Source organism: Thalassophryne amazonica, chromosome 6, assembly GCF_902500255.1.
Source record: "Thalassophryne amazonica chromosome 6, fThaAma1.1, whole genome shotgun sequence".
Classification (NCBI taxonomy): domain Eukaryota; kingdom Metazoa; phylum Chordata; class Actinopteri; order Batrachoidiformes; family Batrachoididae; genus Thalassophryne; species Thalassophryne amazonica.
In genome coordinates, this window is record NC_047108.1 from 105,421,814 (window position 1) to 105,449,183 (window position 27,370).

The 27,370-nt window shown below is 38.6% G+C and overlaps 1 pseudogene; it reads left to right on the forward strand.

Annotated features, from left to right (window-relative positions):
* The window catches only part of LOC117512852, a 421,938-nt pseudogene that overhangs the window by 283,348 nt on the left and 111,220 nt on the right, over window positions 1-27,370 (forward strand).

Here is a 27,370-nt window from a genome sequence, read left to right on the forward strand (position 1 = left end):
TATCTATATATATATATATATATATATATACATATACACATATATGTATATATGTATATATATGTGTGTATATATATATGTATATATATATATATATGTGTGTGTGAGTATATGTGTATATATGTGTATATATGTATACACACACACACACAAATGCTGTGGCAATTTCCCTTCCTCCTCCTGAAAAGGGTATACAACCCCAATTCCAATGAAGTTGGGACGTTGTGTAAAATGTAAATAAAAGCTGAATACAATGATTTGCAAATCCTCTTCAACTTATATGTCTTCAACCTATGTTTTTGTGCAAATATTTGCACAAAACAATAAAGTTTATCAGTTTGAACATTAAATATCTTGTCTTTGTGGTGTTTTCAATTGAATATAGGTTCAAGAGGATTTACAAATCATTTTATTCTGTTTTTATTTACATTTAACACAACATCCCAACTTCATTGGAATTGGGGTTGTACAATGGACTGTACATTATGGTCCACCTTTCATGTAGTGCAGAGCCGCCTGGAGAAATTCAAACGTCTTGAATGCTGAAAAATCCAAAATAATGTTTGTTTGTTTTTTTTTTCCCCCCAAAGTCACCTGTTTCCTCTTAGAATATACCATTAATTAAAACTGCCGAGGTAAAACTCTTGAGAACTAGTCACCAGCTACAAATATTTTGGATAATTATTAATACGGAGCTTTCTTTTAAACTTCATCTTCAACACTTGATCTCCACATTAAGGGTGAAGTTCGGCTTCTTCTATAGAAACAAGTCATGTTTTTCCTTAGGAGCTCAGAAGCTCCTGATAACTGCTGCTTTCTTGCCTGTACTGGATTATCATGATATTGTGTATATGTGTTCTTCAGCCAGTTGTCTACAGTCCTTGACCCCGGTGTACCATTGTGATCTGAGACTCATCAATGGTTGTAGCTGCCTCATCCGCTGCTGTGAGTTGTATGCTAATGCTGGAATGGCTTCTTTGAATGTAAGGCGGTATAAACTTTGGATGACTGGTTTGCAAGGGTCTTATTGGGTTGGTTCCGACTTATTTGATCTGAAAGGCGATATGTTTTGTGCTCACTTGAATGACGTGCTTTTGTGTACCTCATGTTCGCACTCAAATGGGAAAGAATGCAGGGTTCTAGCTAGCCCAGACTTGCGTTATGGCCCATTACACTATAATTTTGGACCGTTACGCTTATTTTGGACCGTTACGATTTTCAATACAGTGTCTGTAATCAACCGTTTCTGCAGCGCGACTCCAGTTTGAAGCGTGAATCGAAGCAATGCTCCTTAACCCCTCTGAAAGCTATTAAAATATCATGAGTCACTTTTGTGTGGATAAAAGTCACTAACTGGGACTCTTGTCTTGTTGCAGTCGAGAAACAAGAATCGTCCTCTTTTCCGTTGTTACAACTTTTAACGCTGCGCGGCTCTGTGCTGAGACAGGGTCCGCTCGGAATTAATAACTTCAAAACGAATCATCGCTTTAAATAAAATGACACCTCCTATAAACGTTGCAATACAGACAATAAACTACAATCGACTAAAATGTTTTTTCCTCCCAAAATAAGACGCCTTGCATTCTTTATAAACCTGACCTGCAGCATATCTGCAAGAGTTGCAGCTCATAGGTATGGAAATACATTCATGCCAATAATAATGTCTGAAAGGAAATGCTTTTGACAAAAACTAACAGATTTTATTTCTGTTATGTCCAGAGATCAAGGATCCACCATGTAGAGTTTATTATGTCCAGAGTTTAAGGATCCAGTAACCAATTTCATATTTGTTTACTTTAAGACTCAATAAAATGTTGTTCAATTTCAATTTAATCAGCTTATAAAGTGCCAAATTACAACAAAAGCCATCTCAAGGTGCCTCACACAGAACAGATCAACATAAAAAATTTAAATAAATAAATTCAAATACCTAATTAAAAACAGTAGTAAAAGAATAAAACATAAAATAAAAACTACTCGTAAGAAAGAGAATAAAAATAGGTTTTAAGTCTTGACTTAAAAATGTCCACGTATCCCGACTGCCTCACTGAGGGCCATGTACTGGCTAACCCAGAATGAGATTGCCCACTCAACAAACTTCCCCAGCGTTCTGGACATGATGAAGGGACTTGGGCTGTCGTACCTGGCTTTTCCCCTTTGGGTACCCCTAGAATGGCCAATTTTTAGCTTGAATTTTCAAAAGCTTCCCCCCTTCCGCTTATATTAAATTGCTTTTTTTATTTTTTATTTTAATGGTTATCTTGATGTTGTTGACGTGTGCTGCTGCCTGTCTTGGCCAGGTCACCCTTGCAAAAGAGGTTTTGATCTCATTGTGTTTTTATCTGGTTAAATAAAGGTTAATAATAATAAGCTTAGCTTCTACTACTTTCTTGCTTGCTCACAGGTCTAAGTTTTTGTAGTCTTTGTTCTGTAGCGGTTGTTCAGATACTGTGGGAGGCAGACCATCAGGTGTTTTCGTCTTGTCAGCATATATTTCTGTATTGAACTGTACACTTTCTCTCCTGTTGAAATCATTTCTACTGTTATCCTATGCACATTTGGTTGGCAGCTCTGCTAGAGCCCAGAAATTTTTTTCTTCATCCAATGGAGGAAGTCTGAGCGCTGCATTGTTTATGGAAGTGCCCACTGATTGAGCTACACTCTAACAGGCTGGAGGTTTGGCCCTGTTTATTCAGGGAGGTTTTTGGACCTGGATGCTGGGTTAAGGAGAGTTTAAGGCTGTGTCCTGTCATTCTCCTCCACTTCACACAGAGAGAACCAGAGAGATGAGAAGACGCCGTCAGCTGAGCAATACCACATGTGTCAGTGACTGTTCTTTCAACTCTGGCCCAGGATCACAAAGGAACATTCAGGAGAGAGGAACATCCTTGCCTTTACTTCAGCTTTTGTTCACGGTCTTCCTTGAAGCTGGAGTTGAAGAAGACAGTTTTTAGGTCACTGACACTGTCTGTGAAAAAGTTAGATACTTTTGTCACATGCTATGACAAAGTTCCTGTGAAGGGCACGGTACCTTGAATTAATGAGCTCATCTCATTCAGCACTAATTTATTGTAATCACCTCTTGCACACTGGTTAATTCCTCTGAAAGTGTTGCATAAAAACAGGCTCGCTAAACATATCTGAAAAGGTGTGCAATTAAACAAGCCAGGAAAGAAAACAGTCAGTTTTCCCTCAAACATGGAAGAAATGGATATTTTGTACAGTTAGCCAACAAAAGCAGGCCAGTCATCCGGAGCCAAGAATATATTTCTGAATACTGATTGTTTTGGGACGCCATCTGTGGCTGTTACCAAGTGCACTGATGTTTGACTACAATAAGCCTGCAGAATTAGTCTGCATGCTGCATATAATATGACTATTCCTTTCAGTTATTTGCTACAAAAGTTGATCTGGCTATTTTACCAAAAGTACAAGGACAATGCTGCTGTTCTTATTGTGCAGCAGACTCAACATTAAATACATTACATTTCTCTCCTTATACGTTATCCTTTCTAGATCATGTTACGTGTACAACTTTACAACCCCTTCTTCATTAGCAATTTAGAAAACTTGATTTAAATGCAACTCTGGTTAGTTTTTTGCTGTTTTGTCTTTTTTGTTTGTTTGTTTTGGTCACATCCTACTCTATGGAGCTCCTCCTACAGCTCTGGAGTACATATGTCATGAAACTGTCATTAAAAACTCACTGCCGATCCTCCCCATCCCCTCTTCCTCCGCTGTCCGTGTGAATTTGTTTTCAACGGAACTGGTGAACACAATTCGTGAAGTGACAATACACAGAAATACAGACAACAGAGAATTTATCTCAATATACTTACAAGTGCAGCTGCAAGTATGTCAGGTCTGCATCCGTTTTACACGCATCTTTGTCTTTCAGCTCTCACTATTCTAAGAAAGCCTGACCAAGGTTGACCCCTGTGTCACCCCTCGCTCGTTCACATGCTCTTTTTCTCTTCCTCACGTCCTCCTCTATACCACTTCATCATGAAGCTTGTATAACTGGTGATGCAAAACTTGCACTATACAAAATTTCTCCAATCATAGCCAGAGAAGTCTATAACTTCTCCTGGGTTGTCTGAGTGTCTGGGTGGCTTTTCTCACTCTTCTCCTTCTTGCACAGTCACTCAGTTTTTGAGAACTGTCTACTCCATACAGATTTACCACAGAGTGCCATACTGATTATATTTCTTCATAATTTATGTAAATAAATTCTACAACATATTCAATGACTTGGAAATGTTCATGTATCCATGCCCTGACTTGTCTGAAGAAAACTGACAAAGCTGATTATTTACAGGTATTGTACCAAAGGGGCCCATTACTTATGCAACCCATCATCTTGGCTTTTATATTTTTTATTAATTTATATCAAGTCGTAGAGATTTGTTTTCAGTTTGAGGAACATAATTTAACAATTTTTTGTATTGAGAAACCTGATTTACTTTTTGTGTTTGAAATGGCGTAAATAAATTAAAATGCATGAAATATCAAGGGACACAATACTTTGGCAAGTCACAGTACTTACTTAAAGGAAAGGTTAAGAAACTGTAAACTGTTTTTTTTTTCCTCCTCTGTTTGGCTGTCACAGAGAATGAGTACATTCTGTTGTCCTGAGTTGCCAAATAAACCCAACAAGGTGGTAATTGCCACATGGCAGGGACTTTCTTCTCATTTCCGTAGTTACATTACTGTCACACCGAATTGGCTCATTAGTCACGTACTGACACCCCTGCTGGTGACATTGCTTGATAGCTACGTGAAGAGAAAACTCTACATGCAAGCTAATTGTCATTTAACTGCCTCTTTATTGGCTGCCACAGTGAATATTTATACTGCTGTTGAATTAATTTAATACACATTTCTTCATGCAACACCATATTTAATAATGATTTCACCTGGGTGCTCAGTATTTCCCAGACAAGCTAATTTGTAAAAAAAAAAGCTGTTTCATCAGTGTTCCAATTATTTATGCCAAAAGTACTTAACATTTTTTATATCTAATAAAATTTACGCAATGGGCACATGAATATGTTTTACTGCAAATAATCTTACTTGACATTCTTATGATCAATATCTTTCCAGGTGCATATTGCACTGTGAACATTTAAGTGTGCATCTTACAGATGAAAGCAGAAGTCAGAATATTGCTACATGCACTGTGTTATGATGGTGGAAGGACTAAAGCTCCTCTTCGGCCTTCTGGCTTTCAGCAAAAGGCTTTTACAAAATACTTCAGTTGTTTTGACAGCAGATACAAAAAACGACAGATGTTGAGGTGAACTGAGAGTAGCAGTTTCCCTTTGCAGATATGCCAAAAAAGTGAGGTGTCCTCAGGGAGTAGGAAAGAATGACAGGCAGTCGCATGTGCTTTACTTTTTATTTCTCTCTGAATATGTGTGAGAATAGAAGGGATTGAGCAGGAACAGTCCTTGTCAGTGCACCATTATTTCATTTTCTAATGTCATGGTAATTTAGTGCTGACAGAATTCAAATAAATGATTGACATGTAACTAATCATCAGCTGAGCTGTTACAAATCAGACTCAAACTGTAGGATTATTTTCCATGATTATGTAATTTTTATAGTATTAACAGTCTTTCACATTATAGTACTTAATTTATTTGCTACGGTTGTACACTGGACGTACAGTATGTTCTTGTTAGGGCTACTCGGCACCGAGAGCTGAGAATGATGAAGTGTGGTTGTGGCTGACATTACTCATATAAATACAGACTTTACAAAAGTGAGCTACAGAGGAACATCGGAAAAGGTCCACATGTTGTCTGAGCATGTATTAAAAGACTCAGAAAAGAAACATAGGTGTGTAGACCTTGTTAGATTAATTTCTTGGCATTTATTCATTTATTTGTCCTGTGCCTGGGATGTGCCCACTGCTTCTCTTATCACTATGGAGGGACATTCTCACACCACCTGCTGTCTTTATGGAACACAAGCTGACAAAGATCACCCAAATACGGTCTTGTATTATGTACCCTAAAGTGACACATGAGTGAAAGTACAAGTATCTTACCATAAAATTACTTTGGGAAAAGTTAGTCTCCTTTAAAACTATAACATGAGTAAAAGTCTTAAAGTATCTGACATTTAATGCACTTAAGTATAAAAGTAAATTTCTCATATAAAATGTACTTTAAGTATTGAGCAAAAGTGAGCAGTTAGAATTTTGCGCACTTGCATCATATTAATGATATAAAAGACTGCTCTTAACCCAACTGTGGCATTGAGCAGAGACACTCAACAGGGGAAGACTATTATTATCAGCTTTAGGGTTCAGGCAGGATTACTTTGTCCAACACCTTCCAGCCGAACTGCAATCATGACCCAGGCGGACCAAGGCCAAGTACTCGTCTAGTGCCCCATGATCTGTCTCTGCTGTCACGTAAAATCCAAAACGAGTGGAGAGTGTAACAGCAACACGAAACAAAAGCCAGGCTCTTGTGAAACAGAACAGTCATTTATAGCTACACAGTTGTGCCAAATTTAAGGGAAAAAAACCCAACAACTTTGCAAGTATCATCACCACCGACACCATGCGACACTTTTTGCACTCTCAAATCCAAAATGCAGTGGCACTTTTACGCAGCTCTTCTCTGCAAAAATTTCAGATAAAATAAATAAGACAAAACAGTCATGCTGGCCAGTTTTGTCAGTACTGTAGTGTGACCCTTAAGTGTGTGTTACTACCGATTGTGTGCTGGACTCCAGCGGGAGTCAATTTGTGTGTATGTGTGTGTGCGTCAGCGTGTTTGGAGTCCAGATTGCAAATAGCCCCCTTTTCACCCTCCATAGTCTTCCTCTTCTTCAGTGGGGGCGCAGATTCAACCTGTTATCTTTATTTGTTTGTTTGTCTTTTACAACCCCTGGCAAAAATTATGGAATCACCGGCCTCGGAGGATTCAGTTGTTTAATTTTGTAGAAAAAAAGCAGATCACAGACATGACACTTTTTTAGACCAAGCAGAGGGAAAAAAAATATGGAATCACTCAATTCTGAGGAAAAAATTATGGAATCATGAAAAACAAAAGAACGCTCCAACACAGTATTTTGTTGCACCACCTCTGGCTTTTATAACAGCTTGCAGTCTCTGAGGCATGGACTTAATGAGTGACAAACAGTACTCTTCATCAATCTGGCTCCAACTTTCTCTGATTGCTGTTGCCAGATCAGCTTTGCAGGTTGGAGCCTTGTCATGGACCATTTTCTTCAACTTCCACCAAAGATTTTCAATGGATTAAGATCCGGACTATTTGCAGGCCATGACATTGACCCTATGTGTCTTTTTGCAAGGAATGTTTTCACAGTTTTTGCTCTATGGCAAGATGCATTATCATCTTGAAAAATGATTTCATCATCCCCAAACATCCTTTCAATTGATGGGATAAGAAAAGTGTCCAATATATCAACGTAAACTTGTGCATTTATTGATGATGTAATGACAGCCATCTCCCCAGTGCCTTTACCTGACATGCAGCCCCATATCATCAGTGACTGTGGAAATTTACATGTTCTCTTCAGGTAGTCATCTTTATAAATCTCATTGGAACGGCACCAAACAAAAGTTCCAGCATCATCACCTTGCCCAATGCAGATTCGAGATTCATCACTTAATATGACTTTCATCCAGTCATCCACAGTCCACGAGTGCTTTTCCTTAGCCCATTGTAACCTTGTTTTTTCTGTTTAGGTGTTAATGATGGCTTTCGTTTAGCTTTTCTGTATGTAAATTCCTTTAGGCGGTTTCTTACAGTTCAGTCACAGACGTTGACTCCAGTTTCCTCCCATTCGTTCCTCATTTGTTTTGTTGTGCATTTTCGATTTTTGAGACATATTGCTTTAAGTTTTCTGTCTTGACGCTTTGATGTCTTCCTTGGTCTACCAGTATGTTTGCCTTTAACAACCTTCCCATGTTGTTTGTGTTTGGTCCAGAGTTTAGACACAGCTGACTGTGAACAACCAACATCTTTTGCAACATTGCATGATGATTTACCTTCTTTTAAGAGTTTGATAATCCTCTCCTTTGTTTCAGTTGACATCTCTCGTGTTGGAGCCATGATTCATGTCAGTCCACTTGGTGCAACAGCTCTCCAAGGTGTGATCACTCCTTTTTAGATGCAGAATAACGAGCAGATCTGATTTGATGCAGGTGTTAGTTTTGGGGATGAAAATTTACAGTGTGATTTCATAATTTATTCCTCAGAATTGAGTGAGTCCATATTTTTTTCCCTCTGCTTGGTCTAAAAAAGTAACCGTTACTGACTGCCACAATTATTTTTCCTGATTTCTTATAGTGTTTCTTAAAGCCAGAAAGTTGCCATTTGAAATGACTTTAGTTTTGTGTCATGTCTGTGATCTGCTTTTTTTCTACAAAATTAAACAACTGAATGAACATCCTCCGAGGCCGGTGATTCCATAATTATTGCCAGGGGTTGTAAACTTGCTTTATGTCAAACACGGCACTTAATGCTGAAGGGGTGAAAGTTGCTCTTCTGAGGCGTACCTCTGTGTACCACCTGTAGAGGACTATATATCTCTTCCCCATATGACGTACAGCTGCGTTCTGGCTTACTTTCACCTCTGCAAACAGGCATTGCCCAATCAAATTTCTTCTACTTTTATATTGTAGTAATGAGTAACGAAGGATGGTTATGGGAAATGTATCGGAGTAAAAGGATACATTATGTTCAGGAAATATAGTGGAGTAAAAGTGAAAGTCGCCAGAAATGTCAATAAGGAATTACAGATATGTCAAAATTCTACTTAAGTACAGTACCAAAGAATTTCTACTTCATTACATTACAGTACTGCCCAAATGTTTATGCATTGGATGAACATCAGATGAGTTCTGTGTTAAAAGTTTTGTGTCTTAGTAATCATAATTGCAAGAGGCTTTTTACCCCAGACGTGTGTGTGTGTGTGTGTCTGTGTGTGTGTGTCAGTCACACTTTTTTGTGCACTTAATACCTTGAACAAATGTTGCTCTCACCAAATTTGAACTTGGCATCCTAAGTAAATGAGTGGACCGCAGAGGAGCTTGAATTTGAGTGTGATCAGGTTTCACCAAAGCCCTCTAATGTCTTGATGTATTGATGATTTGTAATGGGTTATCCCCCTTTGACTGTCAGGTTTCCTTTTTCATCACTGTCAGCTGCTCTGTATCACCAGTCAAATCTTCATGGTGGAGTGGAACAGAAGGATTTTAAAGGAAGAAAACTAAAGGAAATTTAGCTTGGAGTCTCCCAAAAGCCTTCTAGCAAGTTGTATCTGAAATCTCATATCATCTTTCTGAGAGCATCCTTCTCTGTTCCGCTCCACCATGAAGATGTATAAATGGCAATGCAACAAAAAAAACTTTACGGCCCCTTCCCACATAGTTCGGATATGTACAACTCAGGGCAACTCACAGCGAAACAGCTCATATGAGCGAACCATGAAAACATTGCATCGACGGACACGCGTGCATGATCCCGGTTCGTCTGTGCAGCAGTGTCTTTTGAGCAGTAACAGTGGGAACAGCTGAAACGCATCATGCCACTGATGTGGAGAACAATAAGATAAAAACCAGCTGTATAATTAGTGAATATTACTGGGTTGATTATAAATAATACATAAAAGGGGACGCAAAACAAACCCCACGATTAAATAATCCTGGTTTAAAAAAATGTCACTCACAGAATTCAAACTCGTAAACTCTAATTACCAAATGGAAACTTTACCACTGCGTACCATCGCTGGCCTGTAATCAGTGTGGAAAATGCCTGAAATCAACAAAGACATGGATGAGGTGCAACGAGGTGCACTGTGTCTGGCCACTGCAGCCAGGCACAAAGGCGAAAGATGTTTTATATATTTCCACATTAGGACAGCAGACAGAGACACACGCCTCACGGAGGAATGTTGTAAGTTCATGTCCTCCAAAACACGGAACGTGTTCTCAAAGTGGGACGTCCAGGAGGAGAGATCATTACAGCCGCGGCTGTGAGCAGACACGCCCCTGTCCGTTCAGCGCCCAGACCAACGTGTCACTCTCTGTGTTATGTGATTCATTTTCGTTAATTGCTATGTAATTGCATATGTAGGTATTGTCGTAGTTATTTATATTTCTGTCCTGGCGGTGGTTTCTGTGTTTATGTGTCCACTGAGCTGCCATCCAGCTGTCATTGTGCTGTGATCAGCTGACAGGCCCCTCCCCGTGCTGTGTGCGATCAGACCTCGCTGTCCGGCCCCATGTGATCAGATCTGTACATGCATATAAGCATTTTATATGCACACTAGATGTGTTGGGGGGGGAGATGTCACTAGATGTCACACGTGCACACATGTGAGACACATGCACATGCACTACATGTGTGTGGCTTTTTGCAACTCCACAGTCATGGGGCACTTAGACAAATTTCATATCCATCTCAACAGTCGTTGTCTGCTGACTGTTGTCGTGTTAATAGTGCAAATGGCCATACATTTTCTAAGTGTCAAACGAGCGGTGTTAGCGGTGTGTGTCACCTGGAATTTGTCCTACACCTGCCGCAAAAGGTTTCGATGGGCTCTCGCAGCGAACACTCTGTCTTTCAGCCGCTGGTGTGCGCAAGTAGTTGTAGCAACAGGTGTACAAGGCGTTCGAGGCAGCTACGATTTTACATGTTTTGCATACAATTCCTGCTTCATGTGCACTTCATGCGCAGTTCGACCAAATTCGTACTATTTGTGAAGGGGCCCTTAGCTGTGCACAGCTACATCAGTCATAACTACAGAAACCAGTAACTGTTTAAAACTTGTCATGGTATCTTGGTGGCTTCCCTCAGTCATCTGCTTCTTGCATAGTCACTGTGATTTTGATAACAGCCTACTCCAGACAGATGTACCATACAGAACCATGCTGTTTATATGTCTTAATCATGAAGCACACGAACTTTTCCAAAAGAGTGGCTTTTGGAAATGTTTGTCTCTCATTCCCTGACTTGTCTCAAGCAAACTGGCTGTAATGAAACCACATTTTGTTTCATTTCAACTCCACTGTGTTGGTGTACAAAGATTAAAAAAAAAACAAAAAAAAAAAAAAACTGTTCAATTTATTTATTTAATTTATATGGTGCCAAATCACAACAAAGCTGCCTGAACGTGCTTCACACAAGCAAGGTCTGACCTTGCCAACCTGTTCAAAAATGTATGGACCAGTGACAGTGTGGCATTTTTGGTTCATAAATGATCTATGGAATTAAATGATTATCCATATAGTTAACTTTTTTCTTTTTTGAGTAGATGGTTGACTAATCGAGTAATTGTGTTTGTGTCAGTTTAAATTCTGGACGTGTACAAAGAGCAGAAACATACAGAAGTTGACTGCTGTATTTTTTTTTTAAATTCTAAATCCAAAGTGATTACCCACAGAATGAGGGTAAATTGGGACTGGTGGTGCAGCAGGTTGAGCAACAGGTGGACACACTGATAACCTAAAGGTTATTCAGAAAATAATCTCAAAACACCAGTGTAGTTGATCCCTGTGCACTTTTGCCCACAGTGAAATCATTACAGCGATGGAGGAGGCAAAGACGCACACTTGAGAGGGAGCGATGAACTAGTGATGAAATGGCATGGGAACACTAACAGGAGCTTCCACATATTCCCATGCACGATCAGTCCTTCAAGCGTCCCATACTGTCACCAGTCTCCTGCCCTGTTTTTTAATGATTCTCTATCCTTGAACTGTAGCGTTGCTCCAGGCTGTGCCACCACAGCCCTGTGTGAGAGAATGTCTAATAGCCTGATAACAAGGCACAAAGGCGTTCATTGTGTCCCACATGCCTGATACACTCATACTGGCAAACCAGTGATGCGCTGCCTTGTAACCTAGTAGAAAGATGTGAGTTGCAGCTCTCTCTCTCTCTGTCCCCCTCCCATTCTTTCTCTCTGTCTCTCTCTCTCTCACTTGAGATGGGCTGTAACACATTAACGCAACCTGACAGGCAGGCCACAAAGACTGCCCTGTTAAAAACACTTCAGTGAGAGTTTGCTGTGGGCATTAGAGGTGATTTGCATGTGTTTGTGGATATGAGCGAGAGAGAGAGACCCAGTTACAGGAATCCTGTGGTAACAATTAGTACCATCAATTGTCCATAAGTGAACCCGTCTGATGTTTTTGTGTGTGTATGAGAGAGAGAGAGAGAGAAAATTGATCCATGGTGTTATTCCCATGTGAAACTGATATTCCCACACAAGGTTCAAAGGTCATGTTTTTCCCCCCACATGGGGGCAATCATGACCTTTAAGGCAGAAGAATTTCCTGTGTAATATGTTCTTGGTGTGTGTAGTAGAATTTAGGTTTTGTCATTTCTGGGAATGTGGACCTCGGGCTTGTGGCTTTAAAGTTATTCATAACCAGATCCAGCTTTGTTGTTTCCTTGACCTACATTCTTAACATTTGTTGCTTCAGTTAAATAGCTACACAGTTACATAATGGAGACCCATGCTTCTGTTTGCTCTGTTGCTTAGTTCTACCTTTGCAGTGTAATAGATACACGCGACTGTTGCAGTTAAAAGGGACAGCTATTAGGTTTATATATACCTCTCTGCCTGTCCATGAGATTTGTAAGTTAAATAAAATTGTTTTTTTGTTTTTTTCTCACCTTCAGTATAAAATTTTGAGATAAATTGTAATTTCCTTCGCTGCAGGGAAAATTACTTCTAGTGACTTGTGACTTTTGTATGTTGTGATTTTATTCAGTTTTCTATTTGCCCATTTCCATTATTCTTAATTGTGCCTCTCATTCAAACAAAGAATTATTGGGTGTCTGTTCATATGTTTGTGACTAGAGTCAAATGGATTTGAAAAAATTCTAAAATTAAGCAGAGGATTCAACAATGCTGTTTCATGTCTGGTTAATGAATCATTGAAAAAAAAATGATGTATTTCTGTCACAGGCTAAGAATCACTTGTGGTGTTGTGCTGTGAGAGGTGAGTGAGTGAATCATGATTCTCTCAGGAGTTAACTAGATAACGTAGCATCAACTGCTTCAGAGACTCTGGCAGACGTTAAGCATCAAACACAACTGAAGTCTGGCCTTGTTGAGCTGTGACACCACATAAGAGAGATGCAGGATATGAAGGGTTTTGATGAGGCACAGTAGGTTAGTTATTAGTATCACTGTGGTCTAACGTGAGAGGTATTCTGTACTTGCTCCTAGGAACAGCACTGCAGAAAAGACTTTGGTTAAGATTGCCCACAGTGGAACTGAAGCCATTTTCAAATATGTCCTATGTGTCTCTGACTGAGGACGGGACTCAATGTTGCATATACTCACATATGTCAAGACAACCGGAGTCTACACAGGAAGAGAACTACTAAAGCAGACATGAGGGAGTTCTTCCTCTGTTTCTTCCTTCTCTTTCTTCTCTGACATTATGTTGCTTGAGGTAAATTTCCGTCTTCTTGAAGATGGTTGTACAGCCCCCAACACTTCCTCAGACTTTGCCTGAACTACTTCTGCTCCAGAGACAAAAGTAGTTCCAACATTGTATTCTTACTCTGTCGCATATACTGTACGTCTGAGTAATGAGTGAAAGAATCAGATTAATATTTCATAGCAACTTTTTTTTCCTGTTGTCTGTGCCACTTAATTCTTACTTAACACCTACTAGGAGAGCACCTTGAGTGTGTGTGTGCGTGCGTGTTTAAGGATCATCAACCGGTTTCTTCATGTTATATTTAAATGCAGTGTATGATTCATGTAGTCTAATTTCGTGTGGAGAGCTCCTAAGATGTGTTGCTCTCACTCAGAATAGGGTTTTCTTTTTACAATTCTGTATACAAGAAATCTTTTACAAATGTGTAAAAGTAAAAAAAAAACAAAAAAAAAAAAAAAAAAACATTTTTTTTTAGAATTCAGCAGTGGTGATAACTTTGTATGGGTGGATGCTTTTATCCAGACAGCTTAAGAGACTTATTGTGAAGAGATTGCAAAGCCTATGTACTTTAGGAGTTAACCTGACACTGAGTGGGAGACAGCAGGAGATGTGGGCCACCATCATGGAAATACATTTTGGCAGCCTCAGTAGATATAGAAAGTCTTATTTAGTAAGTTCTTTCAACTTCTCCCTTTTTTTACTTGGGGTCCCCACAGCAGATCTGCTTGTTAACTATTGCACATTTTATGCTGGTACCCTTCCTGATGCAACTCCACATTACGTGTAAAATGGGCACGAGAACCAAGAACCTTCTGCTATGGAAGCAAGTGCACTAACTGCTTAGGCACCAGACTGCCCATGGAATGTCTTATATACTGTGCCTAAAACTTGATACATTGAATTTCACACAATTACAAACCTTTTTGATTGGGCTTTTAAAGATGACTGTGAATCAGTTACGATACCAAGATGCTTTGTATTCTAACATAACTCTTAACTCTTGCCCAGGAATGTGTCTGCTAATATCTGTGCATAATCCTTTGACATATTCCATGTTAAACAACAGTTATTTAACCAGGATGACATTAACCTGATGAGTATTGTGTTTTGCAGCAACTAGAGTGTAAAGATAACAGTATTATCTGCATGCATTAATATTTGTACGCCATAATGTACACTGCATTGTACAACCTTGATTCCAGTGAAGCTGGGATGTTGTGTGAAATGTAAATAAAAACAGAATACAATGATTTGCAAATCCTCTTCAACCTATATTCAATTGAATACACCACTAAGACAAGATATTTAATGTTCAAACTAATAAACTTTATTGGTTTTGTGCAAATATTTGCTCATTTTGAAATGGATGCCTGCAACACTTTTCAAAAAGCTGGGACAGTGGTAAACATACCACTGTGTTACATCACCTTTCCTTCTAACAACACTCAATAAGTGTTTGGGAACTGAGGACACTAATTATGACTGTCATGAGTAGGGCTGCTCGATGATGGAAAAAATCAGTATCATGATTATTTAGGTAAATACTGAAATCACAATTATTCAAATGATTATTTTTTTTTAGTTACACAATGCATTTATTCAGCATTTCTCTCACTCTAAAAAAAAAAAAAAATGTTATTTACAATGTGCGCAAAACCTCCAAATTGAAAATGTACTGTACCTTACCTGTATAAAACATAAAATAAATATTAAAAATATAATATATTATTTTTCTGTTTTCCTCTCCCTTTCCTGTTGTCACTGACCAATTGGTCAGTGTCTTTGGGCATCTCCCTGACTTGTGCTACTAGGACATAGTGCGGCTGCATTGTTTTTGTTTCAATTTATGTTCATTAGTTTGTGTTTTTGTCATCATTCCCTTGACCACATCTCCTTATCTCCTTTTGGAGAAATTTATCCGTTCATTTATTGTTAAAATATAAAATGAAACAGCCTTTTTAAAAATAATAAAATAGTTGCTGTTGAAAGAGCCTTTTATTTAGAAGCAGGTGATGTTATGCTGAATTCTCAGGACCAGATGAAGGTCTCTTCTGCAGCTTTGAACTCTGGTGTTGCTGAAAAGCAGAAATGTTTTCTTTCACCTGGACGTGGTGTTCAGCTCATCAATGGAAGTTTGGTTGTCTGCACAGCAAATGTTCCTGATTAGGACAAATAAAAATAATTCTTTAAATATAAAGAAACACTAAACAGTTTATATATAAAAAAGGAAAAAAAAACGCGGAAAAACGATGGAAAAAAAAAACGCCCGAAAAAAATAAGTTATTTAAAGTTAAGCTTTTGTGGTGTCTGAAAAAAGCTGTAGCTTTATTTGGTAAAAATAAAAAAGACTGAACCATTTACAAATTAAAGCGTTCACTCAGATCAACTGTGCTAAAAGGCTAACCTAATGTTAGCCGATCATTAAACCTTCACAGCAGTTCGGTAAACGTCACGTTTTATTTTTACATTATTCTCACCTCGATAAAGCTGCAGAACTAAACTCCATTGGGCAAACTGGGACTTCGCATATATCCAAAAAGTGGGAGATTTCGGACTGAGTGGGTTTGCTCCATCACCCCGGCTGCCTGCCTCGCTCTGCCCAGGAATGATGCCTGAAGGCAGGCTTCTCTGTGCGGATTGGCTCGTTGTTGCGGTTCGATCTATATCCCACCAAGTCGTCAGTCCTCCCTCGGTCGGCGTCACTCCAAAAAGTAGCTGAAAAAAGCTTCTCCCAGCAGGGTGATGGGAGAATCGTTCTACTGCTGTTTTTTAAAGCTTTTTTTGTGGTTCAGGCGACGCAAATACAAGAAAGCGATCGCTGAACTTTTTTCAGGTTGTGGAAACAGCCAGAGTGTGACGTAGCAATCCCGCCCCCTTGCCGCTTCCGAAGCGACGCGTCAGACGTCATGTGTCTTGGGACACGTTGACGGATTGGCTTGATGAAAGGCCCTTAAATCGTTTCACTCAATTATACAAGTTTGGACATCGTTTGATACAAATGTCGATATTGCGATCGAAATTCGGTTAATTGCACAGCCCTAGTCATGAGTGGGTATAAAAGGAGCATCCTCAAAAGGCTCAGCAATTCACAAGCATTGATGGGGAGAGGATCACCACTTTGTGAACAACTAGAAGGAAAAAATAGTCAAACAGTTTAAGAACAATTTTTCTCAATGTTCAGTTTAAGGAATTTAGGGATTCCATCATCTACAGTCCATAATATAATCAGAAGATTCAGAGAATCTGGAGAACTTTCTACACGTAAGCCGCAATACCAAAAACCAACATTGATTGCCCATGACTTTTGATCCCTCAGGTGGCACTGCATTAAAAAACATCGTGTAAAGGATCTTACCGCGTGGGCTCAGGAACACTTCAGAAACCATTGTCAGTTAACACAGTTCGTCGCTACATCTACAAGTGGAAGTTAAAGCAATACCATGCAAAGTGAAAGCCATACATCAACAACATCCAGAAATGACGCCACCTTCTCTGGGCCCAAGCTAATTTGAAATGGACAGACACAAAGTGGAAAAATGCGCTGTGGTCTGATGAGTCCATGTTTCAAATTGTTTTTGGAAATCATGGACGTTGTGTCCTCCAGACAAAAGAGGAAAAAGACCACCCAGATTGTTACCAGTGCAAAGTTCAAAAGCTAGCATGTGTGATGGTATGGGGGTGTGTTAGTGCCCATGGCATGGGCAACTTACACGTCTGTGATGGCACCATCAATGATGAAAGGTACATCCAGGTTTTGGAGCAACACATGCTGCCATCCAAGCAACATCTTTTTCAGGGATGTCCCTGCTTATTTTCGCAAGACAATGCCAAGCCACATTCTGCATGTGTTACAACAGCGTGACTTCGTAGTAAGAGTGTGGGTATTAGACTGGCCTGCCTGCAGTCCAGGCCTATCGCCCATTGAAAATGTGTGGCGCATTATGAAGGGCAAAACACGACAACAGAGACCCCGGACTGAAACAACTGAAATCGTACATCAAGCAAGAATGGGAAAGAATTCCACGTGCAAACCTTCAACAATTAGTGTCCTCAGTTCCCAAACGCTTATTGAGTGTTGTTAGAAGGAAAGGTGATGTAACACAGTGGTAAACATACCACTGTCCCAGCTATTTTGAAACGTGTTGCAGGCATCCATTTCAAAATGAGCAAATATTTGCACAAAAACAATAAAGTTTATCAGTTTGAACATTAAATATCTTGTCTTTGTGGTGTATTTAATTGAATATAGGTTGAAGAGGATTTGCAAATCATTGTATTCTGCTTTTATTTACATTTTACACAACGTCCCAACTTCATTGGAATTGTGGTTGTAAATATATTTAATGTGGATTGCCTGGTGGGCTATATAAATATTAAACTGACCCAAATATTTCTGTCTTCTAGGTAAGGTCTTAAATGGTGATCTGCGGCACTACCTCAGTCTGCAGTTTCAGAAGGGCTCCTTGGACCACAAGCTCCAGCAAGTAATCAGGGACAACCTGTATCTTCGGACTATTCCTTGTAAGTAGCTTTGACAGATTTGCACTGCTTCACTTTATGCAAAGCTTTGCTATCAATTGCCTCACGACCGATCACCTTCTGACTGCTGAAGGTGATTGTGGGTGGCTTGTCCAGTGTGTCCACAAGTACCATGCGCTGATGGTCTCATGTGCACGTCTTTGTCATGCACCATTATTTTAAACAACTGGTTTGTTTTTGTCAGTGCAGCTTACATGTCTGACGCATCAGCTGCCTTTTTGTTCCCATATATAGCCCAGTAAACAAATAAATAAACCATGAAGATATATAGGTTGAATTACAACTAACAGACACTTGTTTTTTCCTCAGACAAAAAGTATGAGATCTTTATGACTATAGAGAGCTTGCACTGTGGGAGGAAGGTTGAGTGATGCCGATTTCTAAATGGCATGTTGCACAGAAATCATAACATCTTAGGTTTAGGCTGTTAGTGACCATCCAGTGATACACCAGGATTACTCTGTGCACTTCCATGACAGTCTTAAAGTACATGGCATTTTCAGCAAACAGCTACGGAGATTGCAGAAACAGAGTACCCCATGAATACTCCTTTTTCAGAGTGTTTCCAGCAGCATTTATGTAGGTTTGAGGAAATGTCCCAGCACGAAGTTGAATGGAATGTAGCTGCTAACATTAAGAATGGAGCCGCAGATTAATTGCAAAGTTTAAATAAGTGTGATGTCGTGTTGTGATGACTTGTTTTTAAGTGATAACTGTTCATTTTGATGCAGTCACAGTAAAAGCAGCAACTGCTCTCCACTGTGAGAAGACTTAGTTCATGTGCACATCAATCATGAAAGCAGCCTGTTAAGAACCGTCTGTACTAGAGACTCAGCTTGATGTACGCTTTTAAGTGTTGTCATCAATATAACTGTTAAAATCTAAGATATACATCTGTGTGATCAGGCAGCCTGAAAAAGAATGGAGAGTTTCATCTAAACTAACAACTAAACTAAACAGGTTATTTATTTCAGCAACAACACAGCAGCATAAAGACAACATATCAAACAAATCAAAAAAACAAGACCAAATTAACACCGTGTGCCTGAAAAGGGGGTGGGAAGAAGCAAAGCTTATAAATTACCCACCCCTCATACCCCATCCCAAAAGTCCAAGTCCAACATATAATTACACTTATGCTCACACTCCTATATATACAAATAAGCAAATTAAATACATACATCCACAAATGTATACATCTTTTTTTTTTTTTTTTTAATTATGATTTTCTTTATATCCAGAAATTATTAATTTCTTATAATGTTTCTTAAAACAGACTAAAGAACTACATAATCTAATTTCCACAGGACATTTGTTCCAAATCTTCACCCCTTTAACTGAAACACAAAAACCCTTGACATTAGTACGTACGGGAGGCTTCTTAAAAACCATACATCCTCGTAAACTGTATTCAGATTTCCTGATCTTGAACAGGCTCTGGACATAAAGTGGCAAGGCCTGGTTATTAGCTTTGTACAAAGTTTGTATGGTGATATAATCCACTAAATCTCTAAATTTCAGTAAATTTAAAGTCATAAACAGAGAATGCGTTGGCTCAAGATAAGGTTTATTACAGATGATTCTGATGGCATGTTTTTGTAAAAGAAATACATGATTGGTATTTGATTTGTAAGTGTTACCCCAGAGTTCGATACAATATGTCATATATGGTACAATTAAAGAATGATATAATCTGAGTAGCCCATCCTGGGACAATATGTCCTTGACCCTGTACATGATAGCGATAGATTTTGACATTTTAAATTTGATATAATTTATATGAGGTTTCCAGCTGAGTTTATTGTCAATTATAACACCTAGAAATTTGTTCTCAGTTACTATCTGTATTTCCATATTGTTAATGGTTACACTTTTACATTTAGGCACAAGTTTATTTCCAAAAATCATACATTTGGTTTTCCCAAGATGAAGTGACAATTTATTAGCATCAAACCAAGCCTTAAATTTATCCAGTTCGTTTACCACCGTGTCCAGAAGCTGTTCAAGATTATCACCACTGCAAAATACAGTTGTGTCATCTGCAAAAAGAACACACCTCAGTACCCGTGACACATAACATATATCATTTATATATAAAATAAATAACAAAGGACCTAACACCGAACCCTGGGGCACCCCACACGTAATTTCCCGAAGTTCGGAATCAATGTTATTGTATTGAACATACTGATACCGACCATGTAAATAACTATTTATCCAGTCATACGCTAATCCTCTGATTCCATATTTCTGTAATTTAGTTAGCAATATTTCATGATTGACAGTGTCAAACGCTTTCTGTAAGTCAAAAAAAATACCTACTGTATATTGCTTGTTATCGACTGCAGTCGCTATATTTTCCACGAAATCCATCAATGCATGTGAAGTAGTCCTAGATTTTCTAAATCCATATTGTTCTTCACAGAGTATCTCATGCTTTAGTAAGTAATTATCCAGTCTTTTTACAAAAATGTTTTCTAGTATTTTAGAAAATTGGGGTAAAAGTGAGATAGGTCTGTAATTTGAAAAAGTGTGTTTATCACCAGTTTTAAACAAAGGTATTACTTTGGCTATCTTCATCTGTGAAGGGAATTTACCAAAACTTAATGATATATTACAAATATAAGTGAAAGGTTTTACTATACAATCAATGATTTTTTTCAACAAAGCCATATCCAAATTATTGAAGTCCTTTGATTTCTTACTTTTAGAATTCTGCACCAGATCAATTATTTCTTTTTCATTTGTTCCACCAACAAACATTGACACAGATTTATTAAATGTTATCTTATTTTCAAAAGATTTAACGCTCAATGAATCAATATTACTGGCAAGATTTTTACCTACATTGACAAAATATTCATTAAAATGGTCAGCAATGGTCTCATTATCTTCTATCGCAGTATTATTGGAAAGAAAAAAAGAAGGATAATCTCTACCATTTTTGTTCTTTTTTATTACTTCATTTAAAATATTCCATGTATTTTTTATATTATTCTTATTTTTAACAAGTAAGTCACTATAATATCTTTTCTTACTAAATCTCATAATATGAATTAATTTATTCTTATATATTTTATATTTACTTTCAGCTTCCTTTGATCTCGATTTTATAAATTATTTATACAGTAAGTTCTTCTTTTTACATGCCCTCTGAAGACCCTTGGTTATCCATGGTTTATTGCTGTATTGGTTAGTATATATCTTGTTAACAAGAGGCCAGTGTTTATCGTATAACTTAGAAATGATAGAAATAAAACCATCATAAGATTCATCAACATCATCAACATAAACATCATTCCAATTCTGGCATAATAAATCCACCCTTAAATTATCAACAGTTATTGGTGTGACATTTCTACTCAATCTATTACAATCCTTTTGAAACACTCGATCATGTGATGCAAAAACAGTAAATACTGGCAGGTGATCACTAATATCATTTACCAGCAATCCCGCACTGAGATTACCAGATATGACATTAGTTAAAATATTGTCAATAAGGGTTGTTGAATTCACAGTTATTCTACTTGGATGAATGATGGTCGGAAATACTCCCAAACAATATAAAGAATTTATAAATGAAGTGGTTTGTGGATGATTGTGAGGATTTAGAAAATCGATATTAAAATCACCACAGATAAATAAATGTGAATTCTTATTTATTTTGTAATTATGACATAATTACTTCTTCAAAAGTATCAATATTTGCTCCGGGAGCTCTGTATAAATAACTAACAACCGTATTTTTTGAATTTATGGATGTAATTTTAACCGTAACACATTCCATGATATTATCAACTGTGAATGACATATTGTGAACTAATTTACAGTTGTAATCAGACCTTACATATAATGCCACACCCCCGCCTCTTCTCTTCTGTCGATTTACCTGAAACAATTGATAACCTTCCAACTGTACAAGATCTTGATTGACATCAGTTAACCATGTTTCTGATATAGCGATCACTGAAAAACTTTTTCTAGATGTATCTAAACAATCATTTATCCTTGAAAAATTCCGAGAGGCAGGATGACTATAATTAAATGTTTCCAAGCAGAGCTCCTTGGCAGAAATAAACTGATTATTAACCGTGTTCATTATATTATATACAGATTTTCCTCCATCATCACAATCAACCAGTACATTTCTTTATGTATTACTTCACAACTTACATCAGTTAAACTTACTAAGATCATGTTCATCTTTAATCCATAAGGTTTTAGCTTCTTCAGGTGTTCCATTTAATTTAATATAAACTTTACAGTTAAATGTCCATGTAGCCTGTATCTTGTTTTGTTTTCTTAAAAATCGTGCCTGTCTTGCTAAATCTGAATTTTTCTTGGTCAAGTATTCATTTATATATACATTCGTTCCTTTTAAATTCTTTGCTTGTTTTAGAATTGCAATCTTCTGTTTCCTGTTTGTAAGCCTCAATAATATGACTTTAGGTTGATTTTGACCTCTCCGCGGTAAAAGGTGACTACTGTCGATATCATTAGGGTTTATTAGAATTCCTTTGTCCTTCAAAAGTGAAATCACCTGTTCCTCTACAGAGAGGTTGTCCATTTCAGAGGGCTCCCTTCCTGAAGCCACCGCTCTTGCATAACTTCGAGGCTTAATGTCCAAACCTGTAATGAGAAGGTCATTGACCTAGTCTGTTGTTCAAGTTCTGCAATTCGATTTTCCATAAGTTTTAATGATTTGTCTTTTTCTTCATTTGCCTTTTGTAATTCAACAACTTGTTTTGTTAATTCCAATATTTTTTGTTGTTGTTGTGAAATAATTTTCAGTTGATCAGCCACTTCTTTAATGGGCTTCATTTGTGCTGACATCTCATTTAACATTTTTCTAATGTCCTCAAGTTCTTCCTCCATAAACACAGTACCCTTTTTTGGAGCCATAGCTGACGGGTCCTGAAGGCGAACCTACGATGCCGACAGCAGGAGGTCCAACAAGCAGCAGCCGCAGATTTAGTAGGCCTCAAAACAGGCCGACGCGGTATAAGCACCCCTCGAGGCAAGCCGACAAACGACCACTGCAAATCTCCCAGCAGCAGCAGCAGCGGTCTCAATGGATCTGATGGCAGCTGACAAATGCAGACGATGGTATCCAGCAGCAGCAACACGACGGATCCAACCGCCCCTGAGATGGTTGACGCATGCTAACAGCAGCGTCTCAGGCAAGCGTCGACCGCAACCCACCAGCCGTACTGCAGCCGCAGATCTTACAGGCCACAAAGGCGAGCTACTGGACTTCGACAGCGGTGTTCCAATCATTACAATAGCCGCAGGACTTACTTCGAGTTTTTCGCTGGTGGTCACAATACCGTTCTAACAGCAGAGCTAACGTTGAACATGGGCAAGAAGCCCTGTGAGCGTGAGCAGGAAGCCCGTGACGTGAGCAGGAGGGTGGTGCTGATTGATGGACGTGAGCAGGAGGGTGGTGCTGATTGATGAAAGTGATTGATCTGTATGTTTATAGCGGTAGCTATAATAGGGTTAAAACAGGTTGCTTCTCCCGTACAGAGAACAGACTCTGCATACATCAAGATCCAAAATCCAACAGACTCTCTTGAAGTAAAATACAATTAACAATGCCTACCTGCTACACTAAAGATAACAAAATACAAAAGGAAAAGACTGAACAAGGCACTCACCTCCTTGTAGAATGATTTCCAAGATAAAATATGTAAAGTCCACACCATCATGGAAGTCATTACGCATGGATCAAGCACAGTTGCTAGCTGAAGAATGATGTCCAGACCCACACCATGAAAGAGTTCCTGCCTGGCACTGTCACACATGGATACCTCACGATCGCCAGCCAGAGAACAGTGTTCAGGTCCATGCCATCAAATAGGTCCCCCTTTGGCACGGTCACACTTGGATGGTGCATGATCACCAGCCGAAGAACCATGTCCAGGTCCACGCCATCCTGCTGTGGACAGTCCCAAGGTCAAAATACAAACACAGTTCTGTTGTGTTTAAACCCACCTCTGTGAGTGGGGGCTGACCATAGCCACCAGCATGAGATGTTTTCCCATTGTGTCCTGATTTAGAAGAAGAAAAAGGATAATCTCAGCTGGTGCAGACATATGTGTCCAGCCCGCTGACCATGTCACGGCTTCTGGACACTCTCAGCCACTTCCATAAGTGACTCTCTCTCTGATCATCTCTGCTGTTTTGGTGGGCTCCCATGGCAGCTCCGCTGTCAGCTCCTCACAAAGTTCTCTCATGATTCTGGCATGTTAGATAGAAACTCCATTATCTCCTGAAAATAACATATTCAGACTTTTTCCAATGTACAAAATACATCTGCCTATTTAGGCTGCCTGTTAAAACAGCGTTGTGGAGACGTTCCATTTGCACATTCACTGCAGCAGTAAAATAGCGTCCTACGACACAGACAGCAGAGTCAGCACACGTTAGGATCCAAAATCTGACAGGCTCTAAAAAAATGAAGGGTTTCAGGGTGAAGTGTGTCGTCTCCTCTCTGTACATCCTATGTAAATCTGAGCCATCACTTTCAAATGAAAGCTCAGAAATGTCATTATTGGACGTAGCAGTCCTCATTTTACTCTGACTGTTGGTCATTGGGATGTTTCTGCCTTTGTGAAAATGATTGTCACACACCGAGAAATGCAGTGTAATATGTTATCCTGAAAATCCACCTGCTTTTCCAGACATTGTTCTCTAGCTGGCGATCGCACGCTATTGGTATGTCAATGAATTACAATAGACATGCACATTGTTCCCCGGCTGGCGATCACGTATTTGATCCGTGCATAAGGACTTATTTGGTAGACTGGACTTATTTAATCTTGGAAGTCATTCTACAAGTGGGTGAGTGCCCTGTTCAGATTTTTCCCCTTTTGTATTTTGTTGTCCTTTCTGGAGCTGGTAGGCTTTATTTTTTTTACTTTGAGAGAGTCTGTCAGATTTTGGGTCTTGATGTGTGTGGCACAGAATGCTGTTTTAACGTGCACAGACATCTCCACTGTTTTTAGTATTTAGATTTTTCACAGTTATATTGATGACAAGACTTAAAAGCATGCACCAAGCTGAGCAAAAACTGTTTTTAACAGGCTGTGTTTACGAATTACTGCCGCACACGTGCACTAAGTCTTCTCACAGTGGCGAGCGGCTGCTCCTTTTACCATGACTGCATCAAAATTAACAGTTATCACTTAAAACGAGTCATCGCAGCACGACATCACACTTATCTAAAATTTGCAATTAATCTGTGGCTCCGTTCTTAACGTTAGCAGCTACATTCCATTCAGCTGCGTGCTGAGACTTTTTCCTCAAAGCTACGTAAACACGGTTGGAAACACTTGAAGAAATGAGTACTTACAAGTACTTGCGAATGGCGTATACTTTGAAACCAGTCACGGAAGTGCACAAAGTAATCCTGGTGTATCATCGGCTGGTCACTAACAGCCTAAATCTAAATTATCATTTTCATGCAACTCTTTTAATAAATAAAAATTAAATCAATATAGCAAACAGAAATATTGAAATGGACACGAAGGCCAGTGTTGGAAACTAAGGTGTACTGCGTTTGTACAGCTGCAGTGAAAAACCTAGCCATTTTTCACTTTTCAAGATCTGTTTATTATCTGTATAACTTCTAGTTAATATTATCTCATATTGCTGACATTTTGCTTTGAACAAAAGTTGTTCTAAATGAATATGCTTAAAGGTACAATTCATTATTGGATATTGGATATTTAGAAATAAATACAAGTAAGTTGTCTCGAAGGGCAAGGGACACAACTGTAAACTGATATTGACTGTCAGCCCTTAAAACCATACTAAACACTAGTGTGGGAAATAAACAAAATGATTTATTTAAGAATAAGCAGTAGGTTTTTATGACGAAAACAGTGACATTCATTTCTATTTAGCTTTGTAATAATTCTGTATAATAGAATACCAAAAATGTGACTGAGAATAATCAGAAATGAATCAAATTAGCATGCATGTCTTTAGGTAAACAATATTCTGCATGAAAAAATGAAAATCTCAGAGTTTAGTGGTTCTTGATATATTTTTTTTTTTTTTTTTGGGGGGGACCCAGAACATTTTGCTTGTGCAGACAAAGGGAAGGACGGCCAGAAGGACAGCACTTTTTCTTGACAAGCAGTTGTCAACAAGTCTTCAGAGTCAGTCAGGCTTTTCTCATTATACTAAATGTAGAGGGCCATCAAATAAAAAATGTTTGATAGCTGTAAATACTGGAATGATTTAATCCAGAGTTTTTCTGTGTACCAGCTGCATAAAACAAATAAAGAAAATGTGATTTTAAGTACATTCAGGGTTTAGTGATCATCTCAAGTACTAGTTTGTACATAATATAATATAGTTTTTTTGCAAAGTACATATCCCATTGCATTACTGTCTGACTGCAGTAGGTCAGCATGTTTTCCTTGTCCACTCATCTCAGGCAAACCTATGCTGGCGAGTTGTCTCTGCAAAATGATGTGACGTGACCATGCAGGCAGTCGAAAGAGCCATGACAGCATGTTGCCTGTCTTTGCTACAGCAGTCCAATTGGCATCTCTAGTATGTGAGAAATCCTTCCTCCACTGCACAGAGTGAAGCTTTATTAAATGTCAGTCATTGTCTTGCACAAGATTGCAGGAGCTTGTGTCAGTGCCAGAGGTCCAAGTCACCAAATGATCTTTGAGGCTTCACTAAATCCTGACCTCAACCCTTCTAGCAACTCCCTCCCTCCTTCCACAGGCATAAAATATCCATCAAAGTAGGGCAGAAGACGGCATGCATTCATTATCTTTAATTCATTTCCAGATAGGAGCATGAGAAAGGAGAGTGGAAGGAAGTAACTGCCACAGATTATTATTGTTGCCATTGCATTTTGATGAAATCAAATACCATCAAATATGGCTATCGGGTATTGTGAAGGCTTTGCGTCTGTCCGTCCAGCCATCTGTCTGTGTCCAGTCCTCTTACTGTCAAAATCTTCAGATTCACAGGGAACTTTCTTGGGACACAGACCTTGGGCAAGTTCAAAGATGGCTAACCTTGACCTATTTTAAAAGGTTGAAAAGTCACATTTTGTTTCAATCTGTTCTGAGGTTTTTTTGTGTGTGTTTTTTAAATTAATTAATTTATTTATTTTTTGAGTGGCGGGATTGACAGCCAATCAGAGTAGCCCTGCACCATGATGTCAGTGGTAGGTCTGTTTAAAATCGCTTAATTTATGTGTTTATATGCATGTTTTTCATATATTATGTAAAAGCTACCAAGAAATATACACTTCTAAAACTGAAAATGCTGTTTAAAGAATCTAATAACACCTCTGGAGCAAAATCGCGGATGTTAACGTGCACGCTGACTTTCGCTAACTCAAAGCTAACTTTCTAT